The sequence below is a fragment of the Rhinopithecus bieti genome, unplaced genomic scaffold (genome assembly GCF_001698545.2).
Source record: "Rhinopithecus bieti isolate Rb0 unplaced genomic scaffold, ASM169854v2 scaffold_7985, whole genome shotgun sequence".
NCBI lineage: Eukaryota > Metazoa > Chordata > Mammalia > Primates > Cercopithecidae > Rhinopithecus > Rhinopithecus bieti.
The window spans coordinates 461,481-479,091 of NW_016805762.1; the positions used below are offsets into that span (position 1 = coordinate 461,481).

The 17,611-nt window shown below is 40.0% G+C and overlaps 1 protein-coding gene, 1 long non-coding RNA gene and 1 pseudogene across 3 annotated transcripts in view; 2 read left to right on the forward strand and 1 right to left on the reverse strand.

Moving 5' to 3' along the window:
- SCOC (short coiled-coil protein) overlaps nucleotides 1-17,611 on the reverse strand; it is a 46,226-nt gene that overhangs the window by 20,778 nt on the left and 7,837 nt on the right. The window lies entirely within an intron of this gene.
- The window catches only part of LOC108530654 (uncharacterized), a 75,089-nt gene that overhangs the window by 11,336 nt on the left and 46,142 nt on the right, over nucleotides 1-17,611 (forward strand). The gene's annotated exons all lie outside the window — the stretch shown is intronic.
- On the forward strand, nucleotides 2,419-3,329 carry LOC108530649 (60S ribosomal protein L14 pseudogene; annotated as a pseudogene).

Below are 17,611 nucleotides of genomic sequence, written 5' to 3' on the forward strand. Positions count from 1 at the left end.
AATAAATAAATAAATAAATGAATAAATAAATAAATAAATAAAGATTAAATATCTCTATAGGTAGCTACTCTATGTTCACCCTATCTCATGTAAAGTGCTGATTTGCTGCGCACAAGATGAATACATCATTCACCATTCCCCTACCTGCGCCTTTTCTCCTGCGACATGTAGATTACTATACCCTCGCTCTTCCCTCTCCAGCCCACTTTTCCCCTTTAAATACTGAAGCTCTCAAAGTCATCCTTGGATAAAGGAACAGATCACAGCCTGTTTCTCTGATTCTGTGTTATTTTCTTCCACGTATGTCCTTAACCTTGGCAAAATCAACTTCTAAATTGAGACCTATCTCAGATACTTTTTGGTTTACAGTCCTTATTTTTCTCTAGATAATATTTTCAAATTAGCATTTCCCCCAGAATTGGTATTTATACCTCTGGTTGTACAAGATGAATTTTTAAAAATAGTTACATGTTTATTTTATTATAATAAATATGAATAATACAACTAATTCTCAATTCACAGATGTTAACATGTTGTTTAGAATTAGCTTTATTCTAAGTCCAAAACTGATTTTAATTAAATGGTTAATTTAATATGGCAAAAATCATGATGTTGGTATGCAAATGACTGGTTCAGAAAACTCTGATCTGCCAACAATGTGACAAACATTGGTTTGAAGAAGAAGAAACCTGGGTTCCTGCTCTGGCTCAGCCTAGATTCAATTCATTCCATTCTTTACTGATTTAAAAGTTTAGTTTTGTGTCTATCGTGAGCTAGATATTATGCAGCATTCAAATATTTGAAATTAACCATCAGACTGCGGGGAGTTAGTCACTTTCCTGTCCACCCCTGTTTCCTCAAGTGAGGGCTTGGAAGAGAGTTCATTTAGCTTCTTAACATGGTGTAAAATAACATTAAGAACTTTATCAAACAACACTACCAGTGAGTTAGAGTGAATGGTTCCCCATATTTAAGAGTCAATCTTTGCTGGTAAGATTGTGTCTGACCATCCAGCTTTTGGCACTCTGCCTGTCACAGGTTCTCAAAGCATATTTCCTGAGTGAGTTGTCATTGAGCCACCTCATTCCAGCTTTTGTGATTTTTGATTCTGTGATTCTCTAAACACGAATCTATATTTTCAATCATGTCAGCTGGGTACATGTCCACTAAAATTTTATAAAAATAATCTGGCTTTAGGCTGGGCATGGTGGCTCACCCCTGTAATCTTTGGGAGGCCGAGGCGGGTGGATCATGAGGTCAGGAGATCAAGACTATTCTGGCCAACATGGTGAAACCCTGTCTCTACTAAAACTACAAAAATTTGCAAGGCATAGTAGCGCGCACCTGTAGTCCCAGCTACTTGGGAGGCTGAGGCAGGAGAACTGCTTGAACCCAGTAGGCGGAGGCTGCAGTTAGCCAAGATCACGCCACTGCACTCCAGCCTGGGCGACACAGCAAGACTCCATCTCAAAAAAAAAAAAATCTGGCTTTAAAATCAAGATTAATCATATGTGTCTGGAATGATAAAGGAGATTCTGTTTTTAACGAGCATAAAGTAATTCTCTGAAGAGCATAGAAGTCAGGGATACAGTGATAACTAATATTTTTATTTAGTTAGTTAGTTATGAGAAAGGGTCTTACTCTGTCACCCAGGCTGGTGTGCAGGGTCTTGCTCTGTCGCCCAGGCTGGAGTGCAGTGGTGCGATCTCGGCTCACTGCAACCTGCACCTCCCGGATTCAAGTGATTCTCCTCCTCAGCCTCCCGAGCAGCTGGAATTACAGGTGCCTGCCACAACACCCAGGTAATTTTTGTATTTTTAGTAGAGATGAGGTTTCACTATGTTGGTCAGGCTGGTCTCGAACTCCTGACCTCAAGCGATCCACCCACCTGGGCCTCCCAAAGTGCTGGGATTACATGCGTGAGCCACCACGCCTGGTCGATAACTAATATTTTATAAAAGAATGTACCCGGCCTTCTTCCTTCTTGCCAAACGCCACCAACATGGTGTTCAGGCGTTTCATGGAGGTTGGCCATGTGCGCTACATCTCTGGACCTCGTGCGGGAAAATTGGTCGCACCTGTAGATGTTATTGATCAGAACAGGGCTTTGGTTGATGCACCTTGCACTCAAGTGAGGAGACAGACCATGCCTTTCTTTTTTTTTCTTTTCTTTTTTTTTTTTTTTTTTTTTTTGAGACAGAGTCTGGCTCTGTCTCCCAGGCTGGAGGGCAGTGGCGCAATCTCAGCTCACTGCAAGCTCTGCCTCCTGGGTTCACACCATTCTCCAGCCTCAGCCTCCCAAGTAGCTGGGACTACAGGCGCCCACCACCATGCCCAGCTAATTATTATTTTTTTCTTTTTTTGGTATTTTTCGTAGAGTCAGGGTTTCACCGTGTTAGCCAGGATGGTCTTGATCTCCTGACCTCATGATCTGCCCTCCTCAGCCTCCCAAAGTGCTGAGATTACAGGCGTAAGCCACCGTGCCCAGCCAGACCATGCCTCTCAAGTGCATGCAGCTCACTGATTTCAACCTCAGGTTTCCACACAGTGCCCACCAGAAGTATGTCCGACAAGCCTGTCAGAAAGCAAACATCAATACAAAATGGACAGTCACACGATGGGGCCAAGAAGATTGAAGCCAGAGAAAGGAAAGCCAAGATGACAGATTATGATCATTTTAAAGTTGTAAAGGCAATGAGGAACAGAATAATCAAGAATGAAGTTAAGAAGCTTCAAAAGGCAACTCTCCGAAAGCTTCTCCCAAAAAAGCACCTGCTGCGAAGGGTACTACTGCTGCTGCAGCTGCTGCTAAAGTTCTAGCAAAAAGATGACCACTGTGGGCAAGAAGGCTCCAGCTCAGAAGTTTCCTGCCCCAAAAGCCACAGGCCAGAAGGCAGTGCTGCCTCCAAAAGCTCAGAAGGGTCAGAAAGCTCCAGCCCAGAAAGCACCTGCTCCAAAAGCATTTAGCAAGAAAGAGATGATTAGAAAAGTAATGAAAGTTCTGTTTGGAAGAAAAGAAAAAGAGAGAGAGATAGAAAAGAAAGAAAGAAAGAAAGGCACCTGAGTTATAAGCAAGGCTCTAAAATGCTAGACTGCTTATGGATTTTTAAATTGCATTATACAAACATGATCCTTATAGTTTTGTTTCCCTGGTAACCATTTATGATAAAAATAATCAACTTGATAGAGTTCCTCTGTCAGCTTTTGTCAAGATCTGGGATGTTATCCTACAGCTGACCCTTGAATAATGTGGGGCTTAGGAGGTGGCAATACCCTGTACAATGGAAAATCCATGTATAACTTTTGACTTCCCCAAAGTGTAATTGCTAATAACCTATGTTGACTGGAAACATTACCAATAACATAAACAGTTAACACATATTTTGTATGTGTATTGTATTCTTACAATAAAGTAAGCTAGAGAAAAGAAAATGTTATTAAGAAAGTAATAAGGAAGAGAAAATATATTTACTTTTCATTACGTAGAACTGGGTCATCATAAAAATCTTCATCTTGTTCATCTTCACATTGAACAGGTTGAGGAAAAGGAGGAAGAGAAGGGGTTGATCTTCCTGACACAGGGGCAACAGAGACAGAAGAGATGGAGGAGGGAAAGGGAGGAAGGAGAGTCAGGACACTCAGTGAAACTTTATGAAAATACATTGTAATTTCTGACTTTTTGCTTCTTTTCATTTCTCTTAGAATGTTTCTATATGGTAACACCTTTCTTTCACTGCTTTAGTTTCAGTGCCTGTGTCAAAGAAGTTTCAGTGCCTGCATCATAGAAGGGTCCACGTCATTCCTTTTGTCCAAGAAGTCAAAAGCAGTCTTGAATAATTGGAACCCCTCTGCCAGATTGTCTAACGTCAATTTGTTTTCTGGCATTGCCTTTTCTATGTCTTCTTTCTCATCAAGTGGCACTGGTTTGGAAGCACCAATCTCCACCACGTCTTCTTCTGTTAATTCCTCTGGTGTGGTGTCTATTAACTGTTACATTTCTCCAAGATCCAGATGTTGAAATCCTTCACTTTTCACTTTTTTTTTTTTTTTTTTTGCCATATCCATAATATCTTTCATGATTTCTTTGATTGGCTCTGTGGTAAATCCTGTGAAGTCATGCACAATATCTGGATAGTTTTCTCCAGCATGAATTTATTATTTCAATCTTGATGACCTCCACACCTTTCTTTTTATAACAACGATGACATCTTCAATGGTGTTATCATTCCAGACTGTCATGATACTCTATCAGAGTTATCTTCCATGGCATTGACTATCCTTTCCATTGAGTACCTTGTGTAATAAGGCTTAAAGGTTCTTAGGAGCCAAGGATCTAGAAGCTGAATTAAAGACATTGTTTTTGGGGGCAAGTAGACCACATTGACAGCTTCAGTGTTGAATTCATGGGGTTCTGGGTGGCCAGAGGCACTGTCCAATATCAGAAAAAAATTTAAAGATAGTCCTTACGGGCAAGGTAATTCCTGACTCCAGGAACAAAGCACTGATGGAACCAATCCAGAAAAAGGGTTCTCATTGTCTTGGCCTTCTTGTTGTACAACTATAGACTGGTAGCTGATGTTTTTCTTTTCCCTTCAAGGCTCAGGGATGAGCAGCTTTATAGATAAGGGCAGTCCTGATCATAACCCCCCTGCATTTGCACAAAACATTAGAGGTAGCCTGTCCCCTCCTGCCTTAAATCCTGGTGCTAACTTCTCTTCCTTACAAAGAAATGTCCTTTGTGGATTCTTTTTTCCAGAATAGGGCACTTTGATCTGCATTAGAAACCTGTTCAGGCAGATATTCTGTCTCCTCAATGATTTTCTTAATGGCATCTGGGAACTTGTCTACTCTCTCTTGGTTGGCAGAAGGTTCTTCTTTCATTATCTTGACATTTTTAAAGCCAAACCTCTTCCTAAAATTATTAAACGATCCTTTGCCGGCATTAAATTCTTCAGGTTTATATCCTTTGCCTTCCTTTTGCTCTAAGTTGTCATATAATGACTTTGCTTTTCCTCAAACCACATCACAGTTTATAGGTATGCGTTTCTTGTAGGAATCCTGCACTCCCACAGAAAAACTGCATTTGCAATATTAGACAAAAGGCATTTTGCAAAAGTGTAAATTTTCATGCTTGCCAGTGTAGCTGCAGTGATAGCTTCATGAATTTCCTTTTCTTTTTTTACAGTCGTTCTTAAGCTGAATTTATTTATCCTGAAATGATGGGCAACCACAGCTGCAGACTTCAATCTACAATACATATCAAGCAATTCAACTTTTCCTTGTAATATCATGAATTTTCTCTGCTTCTTAGGAGCACTTTCAGCATTCATAGTGGCACTTTGTATGGGTGCCATGGTGTTATTCAAGGTTTACAGTACTGCACTAAACACAATGAAAAACACTAGAGAACCAAAAAAGATTACTTTTTACTGCAATAGGCAATTTACCAGAGAGATGAACTGCTCACACAGAGATGATTAGCGTCCATGGCATTTTAAGTGGATACTAACAGCACTTAAGCTCACAGCGGTAGCGACAGGAAGTGACTGTGAAATTATTACAATAGTACAGTAGGTACTATAGTTAATTTTATGCACTTATGATTTAATACAGCATCGGTACATTTGTTTACATTTCTCTTAACGGCAAATGGTGCCATGTGTGGTCTGTAAGCATGTGCATACGTTTTGATAAATTTTAACTTTTTATAATAGATTTGTGCTATTTTATGGTAATAAATAATAACACAGACTAGTATCTACATATGTTTATGCATTTGTGACATACCTAATCTTTTAATATATTTCTAAGCTATGAAGTTTGTGAATTTTTCCAAATTGTCACAATCTCCAAAAATTTTTCCATTATATTTACTGAAAAAAATGCATGCAAGTGGACTCATGCAGTTCAAACCCATGTTGTTCAAAGGTCAACTGCACTTGCAAGCTAACGATTGCCTGTTTCATGAATGCTGGTGGAAGACATGAGATGTCTGGGTCAGAGTTCAAGGACTTCCTCCCAGCTCATGAGCTTCGTGCTGATTTGTTGCTGTTACCTATGTCTCCCAAGTCCCACAGGGATGAGGCAGAGGGCCCCTGTAGATGCCTGCACATGCAGTGGGTTATGATATAGGAGAGGAACATTGAGTTTGGGGAATCTTTGGCTTTTATGGCAAGTGTAAGCAAGCTTGTTCTTTAACCAGAGAGGCATTACCTCATCGCTTAAAGTTGCTCTCTGCAAACATACCTGAGTAAAGCCTGGGTCAGGGCCTGTATTCTTGGCATACCAGCAAGAATATGCAGTGACACTCAGGGCCCATCCCAATGTGCTTCTCCCAAAAACCTCTAAGTTGAATGATCTTTAGTTCTGTGTCAAACTCCTGTTTTTCTTCCTCCTTCCTTATACAGTATCCTAAGGGAAATACTACAAAATGTCTCAGAAAGTGTTGGTTGGATATCTAAAGTTTAAAAAGGAAGCATCCACACCAGCTGGAGATTAAAGAAGCATCAGTAGAAGTCGGTGACCATTAACAGAAATATTTTTAAAATAAGTCGAGTAGTATTTTTGTAGCTCTCTCCCTAACCTTTCTTTTCCACTATTTGACCAAACTCTACAACAATAAGAAGTAACAGCCAGGCACAGTGGCTCACGCCTGTAATCCCAACACTTTGGGTGGCTGAGGTGAGCAGATCACTTGAGGTCAGGAGTTCCAGACCAACTTGGCCAATATAGCGAAACCCTGTCTCTACTAAAAATACAAAAATTAGCCAGGCGTGGTGGCTTGGCCTGTAATCCCAGCTACTTGGGAGGCTGAGGCAAGAGAATCGCTTGAACCCAGGAGGTGGAGGTTGCAGTGAGCCAAGATCACACTACTGCACTCCAGCCTGGACAACAGAGCGAGACTCTGTCATAAAGAAAAAAAGAAGAAGAAGAAGGAGGAGGAGGAGGAGGAGGAGAAGGAAGAAGAAGAAGAAACAAGCCTGTCTTCAGCCTGTCTTTAGTTTGTTTTAAAACAATTGCTTAAAATTAATAATTGCCAGTATACTTAGTAACACTCATTGCAGTGAAGCAAATCATGCCCAGTGTAAAGCAAAGATATGGCCAGGCTCTCTTTTCCCTTCTCCAGTGAAGGCAGAAAGCTAAAGAAAGCCTTGCTACTAAGGGATATGGGCTGTGGCTGTGTCCTGCTCAGAATCAATCTCAGTGTCTGCTCTAAAGGCTGATGACAACTAGTTTAAATCAAGTTCAAGTCCCCTTCAGCCTTAGAAGAAATAGCTCCTCAAGTTATGGAAAGATCCCAGAATTCCTTGCAACTCATTCTTTATTATAGAATTGTGAGTTCTGGAGTTTGCAGATTTTCTTTTTGTACTACATGAAGCACATTATAAGAAAGTATCCTGTAGCTTTCATTTCGGGGGAAAATAGATATAGTCCTCAGAGATATTCTGAATCCATTCTTGTCACAGAAGTTTCTTCACAGGAGATCTCCATGACTCTTTATGTTTCAAGGTATTAATTTCACTTGGAGCATTGTTTCTCCCACACAAAGAATTTTATGTTAAAATACACTATTTTATTTATTTCTTTAGAGACAGGATCTCGCTTTGTCACCCAGGCTGGAGTGCAGCGGCACAATCATGGCTCACTGCAGCCTCAACCTCCTGGGCTCAAGTGATTCTCTTGCCTCAGCCTCTCAAGTAGCTGGGACTACAGGCACAGAACCATGCCTGGCTAATCTTATTTCTTGTAGAGATGAGGTCTCACTATATTGCCCAGGCTGGTCTCAAACTCCTGGGCTCAAGCGATCCTCCCACCTTGGCCTTCCAAAATGTTGAGATTACAAGTGTGAGCCACTGTGCTGGCCTAAAATACATTTTAATAGAGTTTTTCCTAACAAGCACCATTGGCCACAACTGAACTCAGCATTTTAACATTTTTATGTGACGATCAGTTCTAGATTTGATGTAAAAGGCCCAACGTGTACTCTTAGCATCACTTTACAAAAAACAACAACAACAACAACAAAAACCCACTGCCATGCTGCAAGGGATCATTGGCAGAAATGGTGATTACAGTGCTTATCCTACAGGTCTGTCGACAAGATAAAATAAGAAAATCTGAGAGCAGTTGCCTGGCAGAGTGTCAGTACTCTTGGCATACCAGCAAAAACATGTAGTGAAACTCAGGGCCCATCCCAACCCCTGCTTCTCCCAAAAACCTCTAAATGGAATAATCTTTAGTTCTGTGTCAAATTCCGATTTATCTTCCTCCTTCTTTATACAGTATCTTAAGGGAAATATTACAGAATGTTGCAGAAGATGTTGGTTGGATATCTAAAGTTTAAAAAGAAAGAGAACCACATGAGCTGGAGATTCAAGAAGCATCAGTAGAAGTCAATGGCCATTAATAAAAACATTTTTTGTTAAAATATTGAATCTGAATAGAAACCTCCTGTATTTCATTGCTTAAATTCCTTGAGGGTAGCAACTGCATCTTCTGCATCAATGTAGCCCCTGCCAAGCACAGTGTCTGAAGGCAGGTCCACAGACATTGGCTGAATAAACGAGTGCTCTGCTCCCAGTCCGTACTTTCTCTGTGTCATAAAAAAGCTGACATGTCTGTGCCACATTTGAGGATGACATTGGATTTCCACAGTGCCTTTTCGCCTCAGAGCTCATATTACTTCCTATCAAGTTATTTCCCTGCCCCTCATCCCATCCCAGTGAGAAAGCAGAAAATCCTAGTTCCTTACTGTTCTGGTGGTGGCTCTTCACGCTTACAGAACATTAGGCACACCTGGAACATCACCTAGAGGGACACTGACGTCACCTCATCATAACATACGTCTCTGACAACTGTCAGGAGATATTCCAAGTAAACAAAAAGACACCGTGAATGCCACTTAGGGGTTCTACACAGGGAACTATTAGTGATAAAACCTATTTATTCTCTTTGAGATGGTATACTGGTGACCTCTAGTGGCAAAATTGGTTCAAAATCTGCTTCTATTTCCCACAAAATTTACTTCTTTATTAATTCATACTTTAATTTTATCCTTTATTTAGTAACATTCTCTACTTGTGGAATGTTCTTAATTATGCACAGTGATTTGTGTCTGTTCATATCCAAGTAGTACAATTTTGGCATTTCACAGAATCACAGAACTTTTGAGTTGAAAGAGTTCTCAAGGGATCTATCAGTCTCATTTCATTACACGTGGAAAATGAGATCCAGAGGAGTCAAGTGGCTTGCCTGAAGCCTCACCACAGTGGGGGGACAAAAAGTCTTCTGACTCTAGCACACTGCCTGCCAGGTAGTAGGAGCCAAGCAACTAAAGAGAAAATGGGATCTTGTTTAGAGTTCCATGCGGAGGAAAAGTATGGATGCTGTCCTATCCCTCACTATAGTATCCTGGGTGTGTGAGGAGCCTTTAGTTCACAGGTCTTCAGAGAGAGTACAAAGCATCTGAAGGACCATCCCTGAGGAGCCTCACCCATATCTGCATAGACATCTAGATCCCATGTCTCCAGCCTGAGTCTGAAGTCATATTGGATGAGACTTCTGGGGCGTCTTGAGAGAGTAAATGTATTTTGAGTTTGGAAGGATGTAAATAATCTGTGTCCAGAGGACCAGCTGTGGTGATTTTTTAAGTGGTCACAAATCCTTGACATGCCCTCATAGGCATCCTCTCCTACGTTGCTTCCCCTTGAAGCTGAACAGGCTTGGGAATGCTTCCACCCAGAGAGTGTAATGGAAGTGATGCTGTGTGACTTCTAAGGATCAGTCATAAAAAGGACACACAACCTTCCTTGTTGGTCTTAGAACACTTGCTCTAGGGAAAACTAGCCACCAAGAAGAAATACAATCCTCCACCAAACCACTGTACTGGAGAGACCATATGTAGGTGCTTGAAATGATAGCTCCAGCTCAGCTCCCAGCCAGCAGCCAGCTTCCACCATGGCTGTGTGAGTGAGCCACCTTAGATACACAGCCTGTCTAACTTCAGATGACTGCAGCCCCCACCTACATCTGACTGCAGCTGCAGGAGAGACCCTTAAGGGAGAACTGCTCAGTTAAGTCCTTCCTGAATCAGCTGCAAAATAGTGAGGAAAATAAAATGGTGTCACTCAACAACACTAACTTGTGGGGTAAATTGTTACACAGCAATAACGTACAGAACAAATAGTTTCTTAAAGACATTTCTCTCATTCTGTAACAAACACTGGATGAAAATGCAAAATAACATACACATATTAAATACTGGCGGAATTGCAGTTAATCTGTTCAACTTTCATAAATCAGAGTTCTTGGTCCAAATGAATAGGTATTCTAGGTGACAGAAATGTAAGTTCTTCCTCTTTCTTGAAATGGTGATTCCATTTAATAGAATGGTGATTAAAATGGAATGGTGATTCTATTTTAAGAAGGCTAAGTAAATTTTATGAAGTTTTCCAAAGGGAATTTTCTATTTCAGAATCCTAACCTTTCTCAACCAGGTTTCCCCAAATGAACCACAGAACACAGAAAAGGATGTGAGTGACCACTTTCTGAATTCTCCCAAGGGTGTTTTATAACTAGTACCTTTCTAGATGCAAGGAAATAATTTAATTCATTGCATACAATGAACACTTTTGGAAGGCTTAGTTCCCTCTCAGAACCCAGGCTGAGAAGGCTGGGAGGCACTATAGGATAACTCAGCCATGCAGTAGCGTTGTCAACTGGAAACTGAAGTTTAGAGAGGTTAAATAATTTGCACAATGTTACCACACCAAACCTGAACCAGGGTTTGATTGCAGGGACTTCAACTGTAGAGCTTGGAAACTTAGTCATTACTCAGTGTTCCTAAGAAAAATACTCCATAAATGGGTAATAAACAAGGGAAATATTTGCCTTAGCAGCAATGTTTGTATGTGAACAGGTAATGGATTTAGCAGCAATGATTGTAACTATCTGGTAATGCAAATTACAAGTGCGTAAACTCACAGTTATCTGAGCCAAAGACTTCTTTTTCCTTTTACTTAAAATAATAAAGCTAAAACTTTTTTAAAAAGTATTCAATTCAGATTAGTGAGGTGTTGCTTTATCTCCAAACCTGTAGGCCATCAATACAATAGGGAGTGTGAATCAGGGGAAGGACAGAGGAGCAGAGTTCAAAGGTCAGGCCCCTCTGAGACCAGAGCGAGAAACCAAAGGGATTAGGAGTGCATAGGTGAGAGAGAGAGAAAGGAAGGGAGGGAAGACAGAACACAGCAATGGAAAGAAGACACACGCCATAGAGAGCACTCAAGAGAGGATCAGAGGCAAGATTACAACAAAGGACACAGTGGATAAAACGTTTGTTGAGGGAATGAGGAAAAGGGGAGAAAAAGAGAAGGTATGGGGTATAACAAATTAAAGATGCTACTATTCGTCATTCTTTATTAGAATGACGAAAATAATACCAACTACGATGGATTAGGAAAAGTAGTATAGTGAGATGGCAAAGGCAGCTCTGATCTGTGTCACCATTTTGTCAAAGTGGCATATCTGATATGTAGAATTTAAGGTCACAATCCTAATTTGAGTCCCGGCTTTGAGATCCCATGTGAAAATATCAATGTTTGGTTTATAAACACCTTATCTCCTTAGGGAAATTAAGGTTAACAACTTCAGGAGCCCAGCCACATTGCAATAGGAACATGCATTGTCTACACCCACTTTCATCCAGTGGCATTCACTGCAGGAGGTGCCAGCCTGAGAGTCAAATCAGATGCACTGAACTGACAGCTGGGTACATAATGGGTGAATGGATAAAGGAATATTCCACTTTTCCTCGTTGATTGCCCTTCCCTATCTCTACTGGTGAAAAATTTGAAGACAAATGTACTGGAGAAGAAATAAAGTGAATATAAGTATAAATTTGAATAATTCAAGGCAGTAGGAATAGAATCTCTGTACACCTGATTTCTCTGTACAAAAGATTTTAAGGCTGGGTGCGGTGGCTCACACCCATAATCCCAGAACTTTTGGAGGCTGAAGCAGGCGGACCACTTGAGGTCAGGATTTTGACACCAGCCTGGCCAACATGGTGAAATCCTGTCTCTACTAAAAAATACAAAAAAAAACAAAAAAAAAAAAAACAAAAATTAGCCAGGTGTGGAGGCGGGCTCCTGTAATCCCAGCTACTCCAGAGGCTGAGGCAGGAAAATTGCTTGAACCTGGGAGGGGAAAGTTGCAGTGAGCTGAGATTACACCACTGTACTCCAGCTTAGGCAACAGAGTGATACCCTGTCTCTAAATAAATAAATAAATAAAAGATATTAAGGTACTATGTATCTCTTCCTTTTTTCCTTTTCTAAGGATATACTGAGGATTATAACTCACTTAATAAATTGAGAAAACGTAAATCTATTCTGATATAAATAAATAGTTTGATGTGAAATGAAATATTTATATAGTCTCAAAATATCTCCCTCTAAAATACTTGCTAATTACTGAAGGAAAAATGAGTCAGACACCACCTGTAATCAAGAGCTCAAAGTAAACCTCACTGGTAAAGGGAAAATAGAAATTATATACCGCCTGACAGTATGCAATGAGAAGAACACAGTATCATTCTGTTATATTCTCGCCAAACTTATTGATCATGAGGAAACATCAGAAAACACAAACTGAGAACCATTTTACACAATGACTGCTCTATAATCTTTTAAAGTTATGAAAGTCAAGTAAAGATGGAGGAAGTGTTCCAGATTGAAGGAGATGAAAGTGACGTGACAGCTACATGCAACATATGATTTTAAACTGATACTTTTTGTAAAGGATATTATCAAGACAACTGGTGAAGCTTCAGTGGGCTTTGAAGATTGGGTGAGAGTGATGTAGGGATGCCATTTTCCTGATGTTATTGGTTGTATTGTGGTTACGAAGGAGAAAGTCTTTGTAAGAAATACTAATGTATCTAGGAGTGGTAGAGCATTGGCAACTTTCAAATAACTTAGGAACAAAACAGAATCTTCTTTAGGTTACTTGAAAATTTTCTATAGTTTGAGATTATTTCAAAATAAGGGATAAAATGCAAAAGACATGACTGTGCTGAAGGGTGGCATTTACAATTTGTGCCATGTCTCCTTTACTCTCCGCCCTCCATGCATGCCTCGAATATCCTGTAGCTAAATTTGCCACTTTCTACATTTTATTTTTCCTAAACAACTTTTCACATGCATCACCATAGTAGTGTTGTGATAGATGTCCATAATCCAACCACTTATATTTTCACATGCTTCTGAAAATTATCACCCATGTTAGGATTAATACCTTAGTTCTATTTATTAGAAAAACTCTAGTATTAATCTCATTTTTTACGAAAAACATTGCATAAATATAACATGAAAATCCAATAACTTATAATCCCTTCACACTAATATATACATTTTTCCAAGTTCCCTTCCCATTCTAGTCCATATATATAAATTACTTTTGCATGGTTGTAATCACAACATAGATACAATTTTATATTCTATCTTTCATGTCGGAGCATATTCCAATATCGGTAGAGAGCCTCTGGGCTCTTTTTGCCCTCTGATTCTGTGCTTACATTTTTGAAACAATGACCTCATAACATGACTAGAGGACCATATTTCATTATTCAATACCTGCAATGAAGGTACCTTATTGCTTCTACCTAGTCAGTACAATGCAGAAATGCTATCTATCTAGTAATTTCAATTCTGATGCATTGTCATTTGACAGAGGCTTTGAAGTCACCTAGACCTGGGCTTGAATCCCAGCTCTGCATTGTTCAAGGTACTAAACCTTTCCGAGCCCAGTTTTCAATCTGAAAAACAGGGGAAATATCAATAGCATGATATTTGTGTGGATTGAGATAATGCATATAAATTTTTCAGTACAGTGCCTGGCATATAATAAGTTTTAATGAATGCTTATTATCATTATTCACCTAAGAGACTGTATTAGTCAGGGTATCATTGTTCTAAATCATTGGTTTTTGTACATATATATGATGTATAAGCTGGGAGGCTGGGCCAGTCTCACCTTCTTATATTTTTCTGCCTGCTTTATATTCCCTGGCAGCTGATTAGATTGTGACCACCAGATTAAGGGTGGGTCTACTTTCCCAGTCCACTGACTCAAATGTTAATCTCCTTTCCAACACCCTCACAGACACACCCAGGATCACTACTTAGCCTCCTTCAATCCAATCAAGTTGACACTCAGTATTAACCATCACAGAGACACATGACTAGTTAGTAAAGTGTGGGGTTACTCCAAACATTTGAGACTCTTAGTTTTATTTGTGATAAGTGATGATGGGTTGCTTTTTAGATAGAAATAAGTATCCAAATAGTTGACTAGGATTTCCAAAGAAACCAACTGATTTTCTAATTGTCACCAGAATTGAGAATCTACAGGAAAACTAGAATGACATTTGATGAATCATTCTTTCCGACTCCTGCATCAATCTGCCTCCCTCAAAAAGGTTTAAAAAAAAAAAAAAAAAAAAAACCCTTAAGGGTGTAATCATTGGAACATGCAGTTTGCTTTTTAAAAATAATCAATTAGTTATGAATTTGTCTAATTCCTTTCACAGTCAAATGATTACACGTTACAGAAAAAGCATAAATGTCCCAACCTACAAAATGGACAAATAGAAGAGTTACTGTTTGTGTTGGTAAAAAATATCCTGGAAAAAAAAAATGGTTCTTTGAGAAATTCCTTGAAATACAGGCTCTCCCAGGGCAACTGTATGCTTGACAATCACTAAATATTTCACAGAGAGACACTGGCTGAGAAATGTAGCATTTAGGGGTCAACAGTCACTGCAAACTAAAGAGTCTCTCAAATTATAACATTTTATTACAGAAATTCCATTTTTACAGTATGGTAAAGGGCTCAAAGCAGAAAGGACAGGAATCCACTGTGTCAGTTGAGAAACACTGTACCAGCACAAAGCTCAAGTCATTTAAAATTCCAAAGTAAAAAAGAATCATAAGAAACATTGTTAAAAAAAAATCTTCTAAACATTTTTATAAAGGAAGCTAACCTGGTAACCACAAATGAAGATGAAAGTAAAATATTCACATGGAGGAACAAATAATAGTAGAGCCTTTTGTCTGGTAAGAAGAGGTAGTAAAGATTTTCAAGAGGGATAAGAAAAGAAGAATGTGTTTTAAAATACAAGCTTTTCAAACAACTTTTACTAACGTCACACTACCAGCAATGAAAACCACGCATGTGCGCAGTCAAGCGCTCTGAGCCAAAGTCATTAAGCTGACAATGAAACGTGTATGGAGAAAGAAGGGAACAATGATTAAATGGGGAAGAAAGTGAGTAAGGGCTGAAAAGAGCCTGCTGTTGACTGTGTGCATCCTAAGAAAGCTGGTGGAGGGAAGACCCAGGTCACTGTAACAGAAAGGCGGCAAGAGAGGCTCACTGTTCTTCCAGACCATTCATGTGAGCTACCACTGAGTCTTTTATGTTCCCACTGTTGAGGACTGAAAATGAATACTAAGCTGGGCACGGTGGCTTACACCTGTAATCCCAGCACTTTTGGGAGGCCGAGGCGGGCAGATCACGAGGTCAAGAGATCAAGACCATCCTGGCCAACATGGTGAAACCCTGTCTCTACTAAAAATACAAAAAAAAAATTAGCCGGGCATGGTGGCATGCACCCATAATCCCAGCTACTCAGGAGGCTGAGGCAGGAGAATCGCTTGAACCCGGGAGGCAGAGGTTGCAGTGAGCCGAAATCATGCCACTGCACTCCAGCCTGGCAACAGAGCAAGACTCTGTCTCAAAAAAAATAAAAATAAAAATAAGAAAGAAAGAAAGAAATGAATACTAAAGCCTATCTAGGAAAGCAAAACACCTTTTTCTGGAACAACTTTTACAATAACTTTGATTCTGTGATTGGTGGATATATTCTTTCAGCAGTGTCACTTATAAAGCTTTTGGATCATTTCAAATGTTTATTTCTAGGTTTGTGGAGCCCAATAGAAGTTGATCCATCTGGTTCATCCTGTTCTTTTGGGGCCTATGTCCTCCTTCTCTCTGTACCCAGACTATCTTTGAAGGCCAAAGGAACCTTAAAGTTCTCTGAGGAAACCAGGCTTTGACCCTGATATTCTGAACAAGTCAAGCAGGCAGGAAGCCTGTGAGGGAAAGTCCAAAGCTGATCCCATCCATCTGGGGCCTTTGTGAAATGAAGGGCCCTGTGTCAGCCACCTTGCCCCCTCTTCAGGAATGCAGACCTGGGACAGGTCAGCATCTTATTAGCTCACGAGCTCAGGTTAATAAAATGCACCCTGATTTTCAGGATCTCCTCGGATTTCTCCCTGGAAAAAATTGTGACTCCCTGGAAAAAAAATAACTATGAAGGATGTTGTACAAATTTAACATGAGAAAATTCTAACGCCCCCCCTCCCTTTTTTTGTGATTATTCTAATGACAAAGAAAAAAAAACATATAGGCAACCAATGGATGGTTTTTGTCTTTGAAAGGAAGAGTCAAAATATTAATACTTATCCTTTGCTGAGAAAATTAGAGAACACTCTCGATTACTGAAAACATTAGATACTACGCTAACATGACATTTCTTACGCTTGTTTACTAAAACTAGTTTTTGCTTTATGCTAGATCATTTGTCTCAGTTAAGTGGATTTCTTCTGATTGAAGATTTTTCTGCAGAAAGAGCACTTACAATTTCTAGCAATACATTAGTGACCCTAGAGCCATACCACTCCCAGAAGCTGCTGAGAAGCAGAGTTAATCTCCTTTTTCTTATTGAATCTCTTATGCTCAGTCTCTAAGGCATTTTGCTAGTCCAGGGGAGGTATTCCTAATGCCACTGTCCATATTATCTTTAGCTTACAGGAACAGATATTTTACTCTGCCAATGGCATTATCCATACTTATATAGATCCCAAATGCCAATTAAGATTTGCTGAAACTTTTTGCCATTGCTGGTGCAATTAATGTACTTGTTTGATTTCACTAAAAACAACATTTCCAACATACTAGAGATGATCTTTTTCGATACCCTTAAGGATATGGGAATAATCTTTTAAATTAGTATCCATAGCCAAATTCATTGGAGGGCGTAAAGAGAAATGACACTTGTGGTAGGGGTTTCTCTGGTCCTGACCAGAACACCCTCAGCCAGCACTTGCCACGTCCTTGTGTACTTATTTAACCATGCCCCCACTCTGGGACCCTCATCTGCACCGTTGTCTCCCAAGATGTCCAGTGTAACCCAGCAAAGCTGGCAATAGTCGCTTGGCAGACACTTGGGAGCGTGGCGCTGGCTGCAAACACTGGCTCCATTCATATCAGAAAAGAAAGGCCTGCTCCCTTTTCACCGACAAGACTCCTGCTATGGCTCAGTGTTCTCTCAGCTGGGGAGCCACAAGTCTATTTCCTTCTTTAGCCCATATTATAATGGAGGATAAGATGAAAAGGAATACAGACCCTTGATACCTTTTACTTAGAGTGCTAACTAATGCAGGGCCTCGTGTCTGATCTTCTGCTTGGCTGAGGGGACGGCAGATGGCCTTCTGAAAGCTTTTCAAACCCGGGCTGCTTTCAGCAGGGCGTGAGGGGGTATTGTTACATT